Below are 6106 nucleotides of genomic sequence, written 5' to 3' on the forward strand. Positions count from 1 at the left end.
ATTTTAAAACCCTGGTTTAGACACTTTATACTCAGGTTTTCTGGGGTTTATCTGATCAGTTGTATAATAATTATGCTGCACGTGCATTTTGACAGCTTTTTGAAATTTTAGAGCAGTTGAGAGACTCATATATTCAAAGGGATTCTAATTAAAGGTTTAGAAGTGTTTGATTAAGTTTGCAATTAACACTTAAATGTTTTGGGGAATTTAATCTGTTTAATGCCTACATTGGATTTATCAGTTTATATACATGCTGTGTAAATATTCAGTGGAATGTTATTAATATTAAATGAATTCTAGATTCATATGATTAATAAATCAGAAAATAAACTATAAATAATAGTGTTTATTTCTCTTTCTGCACAGACATCATTTGGACATAATTTCACAATGATAAGTCATATCTTTCCCCTGGTCTTTTTCTGCAAAATGGCTTTTTTATTTTTGGTCCTTAATTAGTTTAGTAAGTACTATAAAAGTGCTCTGTAATTATTTTAATTGAAATTTCACTGAATCAATAAATTAATTTGAAATGAATTTTCCTCTTTATGAGAACACAAAGCATTTCTTCTGTTCCTGTTCTAAAAGGGAATGCTTCTGACATATTCCCAGTTAGGATGATGGCTTCTGCATTTGGTGAGGCTGATGAAAAACCCAGTGTCAATATTATTCTCATTTACTTGCATACGACCGAGACACTAGACCCTCATTAGACACAATCTGCAAATATTTTCTCCCATTCTTTGGTTTGTCTTTTCACTTTCTCATAGTACCTTTTGAAACACACAAGTTTTTTATTCTGATAAAATCCAATTTATTAATTTGGCCTTTGGTTGCTTGTGCTTTAGGTGTCATATCTAAGAAAACACTGCCTAACCCAAGGTGACAGAGATTTACTGCTATGTTTTCCTGTAAGAGTTTTACAGTTTAGTTCTTACATGTAGAACTTTGATTTTGAGCTTATTTTTAATATATGGTATAGATGGAATCCAAATTCATTCTTTGGTGTGTGGCAATCTGGTTGTCTAAGCCCCATTTGTTGAAAGAACTATTTTTTTCACTACTGAATGGCCTTGCTACCCTTGTTGAACATCAATTGACCATACATGTATGGCTTTATTTTTGGACTTTTAATTCTATTCTATTGATGTATATGTTTACCCTATGCCAGTACCACACAGTTGTATGATGTTATGTAGTTTATGTAATATTATCACAATAAATTAATTTTTCACTTGTTGATTTTGTAGACTGTTTTCTTAACATTAAGTCTCTTCATATATTTTAATTTTGGTTTGTGAGCTCAACTTTGAATCTTAAGGATTTTTTTCATTCTTTTTATTTTCTCCCTTCCCCTCTATGGTTACTTTTTCTTATTTGGTGGTTTTGTAGATGTGTTACCCCAATTCTCTGGTCTGGTATATGGCTTTTGGTTGTTGTTGTTAACAGAGGTACTGGGGATTGAACCCAAGACCTCATGCATGCTAAGCACACACTCTACCACTGAGCTATACCCTTGCCCCCTGGTATATGGCCTTTTAATGATTTAATGCTTCACTGTGATACTGGCAGCTTTGGTTATAGAATCCCTGGTAGCTTAGCTATGTTCCAAGTTTCCTGGCTTTCTATGCCTACAGCATCTGGAAGTAAAGCCTCAGGTAACATTCATTATTGTCAAAATTACTTCCTATTCTTTCCCTCTAACCTTTTGTCTTGCTAAAGAAAAGCTGAAAATATTTTTTTTTCTCTTAGTCTTGATTAAAAATTTATCATTTAATATTATTCTTTGATCTGCCATCTATTGTTATGGAGAAGTCTGCTACCAAGATAATTGTTGCTCTATGTGTAATCTGCATTTTCTCTCTAATAGTATTAAAGATTTTCTTTTATCTTTGATGTTCTGCAGGTTCACTGTGAAATGTTTACGTGTGGTGCATTATATGTATCCTGTTTGCTTTTAGGCGTATACTTTCAGTCTAAGGACGCATATTTATTTGGCTCTGAAATTCTCAATTTTTATCTCCTATGATATTTATCTTTCAGTTCCTCCATTAGATTCTTTTGGACTCTGATCAAATAAATATCCTTCATGCCTCTTAACTGTCATTTCACAATGTACATATTAAATTCTTTATCCCTTCTTACTGTGTCTATTGTCCAATCATGTTGACCCCACTTAACCATGAGTGTTGAGAATGTGGAGGAGCAGGTGAAATCTGGGGAGAGCACCCTTGCCCCTGTCATGGCCCCAGTGCATGTCTGTGCTCTGACCAGTCCACTTCACTTTTCAACATCACCTGTCAATCTTCACTTCTTAGGCTACCAGCTCTAATACCTGCTTTGGGTTATGCCCAATCCAGCCCTGGGTGTAAAGTCTTGTGTGCCCTTCATAGACCAGGGCCCTGAGTTGATTAATTGACTCCCTGGCTTCACTCACTACTCATGCTTTCTCTGGCCTCCTTTCTCTTTAGCAGTCTGGGCAGTCTTCTCCTCCATTTTGTCTGCAAATATCAGTACCCTCAGGCCTGTCAGTGTCCAAGGATGGCTTCAGCATTTCTCCCACCAGCAAATGGGGCTTTGCTGCCTCAAAACCTATAGTTTTCCAAAAGGGTATATTAAGCCCTAGAATTCCTGTCTGCAGCCTCTAAGCTATACTGCAGCTTCAGTGAAAAGAGCACTGGATTTAAATTCAGAAGTTTTCATCGTCACTTCAAATTTAACCATCAGCATAATAAATGATTATTATAATAACATCTATTATTTATTAATTGCCCAAGATGTGCTTATTTCTCTTCTTAGCTCATTACACATATTTCTCACAAAGAGTCTACAAAGCAGTATTATTTTTCCTATTTAACAGATAAGGCTTAGAGAACTCTAAAATACAAACTATGGTGAAAACAAAACTCTTCCTCTCCTCTTCTTGAGAAGCAGTTCTCAAAGTATTGTCTGGTGATCTGGGTCAATACTATTATCATATTAATACTAAGATTTTTATTTTCCTTTTTTATTCTAATTCTCTTAGGAGTTCTGAATACACCAGATTGAATTCAGAAGTAGAATAAAATCCAGCTGTCTCTATTCAGCCAGACATTAAAGAAAATTACAAAAGGTAAAACTATGTTACCTTCTCACTATTTTTTTAATTTTGGAAAGTGTGGCCTTTTTTTTTTTAATATATAAACATGTTATTTCTGTTAATATGCAATGGGCTTGTTGTAATTTAAACTGAAAAACAGATTAAATATATTTTTAAGTTCTCAGTTTTTACTTCTGATACAGTAACTATAGATATAACTGACATAAACAGCTCCTTGGGGTCCTCAACAATTTCTAAGGTCTAAAGGAGTCCCAAGACAAAAAAAAATTGTTGAAAACCACTATCATAGAGTAATCCCACTTTCCAGAGACAAATATATCTGTGATTTCTTAGGTATCTCCCTTTTTTTCCCTAAGCATATAACAGCAAAAAGCATATTTACACACACACACACACATATGTACATATATATATATATATATATATATATGCTCTATAGCTGATTTTCAATGTTCTACTAATTGTATATTTCTTTTTATATACGTTTGGTATTTTTATATTAGTTCTCCTAGAGGCTCAGAATCCTGTACGAGGGGTAGACATGTAAGCATCACAGGGAGGAGGAAAAGTGGGGCCAGAGGCAGAGCAGTCAGGCGAGGGTCCACACAGAAGGTCATATCTTGAGCCTGTTTTGTTTTATGACTTAAATTCTTAAAAGAATCTTGTACGTGCAAATATTTGAACAATCTTTATCTGGCCAGTCTATAATTTGACTTCACTAAATGTTTACTCACTCATTCTTCCAGAATTCATTTTGGTGAGAGATACACATTGAGTGTGTGTTGGATTTAAATGACTGGTTTCTTAAATTATTATCTAGCTATCTACTTGTCATTTAATAAATGCTCTCTGTCAGTTCTTTTGTGATACTGTTGGTTGGATTATACAGTTTTTAGAGTTCTATTCTGCTCCAGTGATCTCTTACATTCTATGGCAGAATTGGAAGCCAAGCACTTCGGTCTCTACCATGTTCTAATACTTCATTGCTCCTTTGTAAGTTCTGGAATTGTGTGACCTGTTCATTTCTCATGAAATATAGAAGCATTTTGCTGCTTTCTAAGATAAAAATCTTGTTGGAGTATCAATCTGAATTATGTGTAACTTCTAAATAAACCATTGAAAAATTACTATTTGTCATTCATAACACCTGTGGATATGACCTTGCCTACATCTGAAAGAGGATTTGAGTCAGTATTGATGGAAAACTCTTCAGGTTCTGCTGGACCACCTCCCCCCTACCCGCCCCTCCACCGCCGCTGCCCCATGCAAGCCATCCCTCCTCCCCCTAGTTCATTCTCTTGCTTTTTTGAATATGCTTTAATGTAGACCTGTGGCCTTGAACTTTATTCTTTTTCCTTTACTTCTCTTTTTATTATTGTTCACTTCCTTTTGACAGTTTCCTTGGATTCCAGCCTGTGTTCCCCACTAGGTGCTATGTCTTTCCCCTACTGCTTTGATTCTGCTATCTTAGACTATCTGCTAGTCTCTCCTGTTTTCCTCTTCCAGCTCTAGATCCTAGAACTCCAGCCAGAGTTAGCAGATGTTTATTCTCCTATGTATTAATGTGCCTTGCTATTCTTGCTCAAAACTTTTATTTATATTTATCGAAGTTTTATTATTTTCATTATGAAGCTATGTATTGTTATTTTATCCCAATGTCTTTGTGTGTGTGTTTGTATGTATATTGTGTATGTGTGCATGTGTGTGTCTGTGTGTGTTATATTAAGGTAGGGCCCTTTCCTGTTTAGTGTCTCCATTTATTTTTAATACTTTAAAATATTACTGATTTTTTTTTGCCTTGAAACTGACATGTCTTAGTCCATTACAAAAATTAATGCTATTAGTTTTTACCAATTCTTGGAAATGTTCTAGCTATACAGTTATTATCTACAGATAATAAAATATTTTCATTCTTTCCAGGATTTATTGCCCTCATCTAGAGGAGTAAGAGAACACAGCATCACTGGCCAGACATCACATTCATAAGAATGGGCATCAGTGCCACTGGTGATGACAAAGCACCTTCATTAGTGATGTAGCCTACAGAGGTACATCCACTCAGCAGACCAGAGAGACTCAAGGCACACGTGTGAGATGCTCACTGGAGACTTCCAGAAACAACAGAAGGAGAATCTGTAGTGTGGGAAACATGTAAACCGAAGCCAGAAAAATCTGGTTTCTTACCAGATCCTGATTATTATTTCTGATATGCCCCTTGGCCTTTGAGACTAGAGGAATATGAAGTAGACAACATCAACTATGAAAGAGTTGAACAGCTGCAATGAAAATTAAAAAGGAATTATAAAAATTCCTGGAAATAGCAGAGAAGAAGGCAAGAAGAGTCAGTAACTCAAAGAATAAAGTTAAATCTCAAATCTCAATCCTAGAGAAATGCCACAGACAAATTAAACACCACCAGGTCTAGGCACTGAGAAAACAATGACAAAGGTTAGAGTTCCCAGACTTTTGAAGTTCACAAATTGGTATTTTCTTCCTCCTTTAAAAAATTTTGAGGACTGACATAGTGTCATCTTTCTATTAAGCCAAGTAAGAATGTTAAAAAAGAAACACAACATCACCATTTCTTTATAAAAGAAAAAACATTTGTAACCAAAAATTTAGGACTGGCACAGGCTATGAATAAAGACTAGTTTTGTAAATTGAAAACAGTCATCTTTATTGCGAACTAATTTTATTTGTCCTTCTATTTCTAAATTAGCCAGAGATAAAAGGAAACTTCATCAGGGACTGGCACTGGTCCACCGACTAGTGTAAGGATATCACACTAGGGAGTGTTAAAAAAACCTGACAACTGTATGAAATGGGTACTAACCAGTGAGAATAAATGTCATCACGAGAATGAGCATTAACCACACACAACTGAAAATAAGACCTGAAGAGTGTCACAAATATAAATCTAACCTGTGCACAATTGTGGTGCCAAACAAGATGTGAGGAACAATTAAAATAAACCGTAATTATGAAACTAAGACATCAACCTAAAAT

Source organism: Camelus ferus, chromosome 10 (genome assembly GCF_009834535.1).
Source record: "Camelus ferus isolate YT-003-E chromosome 10, BCGSAC_Cfer_1.0, whole genome shotgun sequence".
NCBI lineage: Eukaryota > Metazoa > Chordata > Mammalia > Artiodactyla > Camelidae > Camelus > Camelus ferus.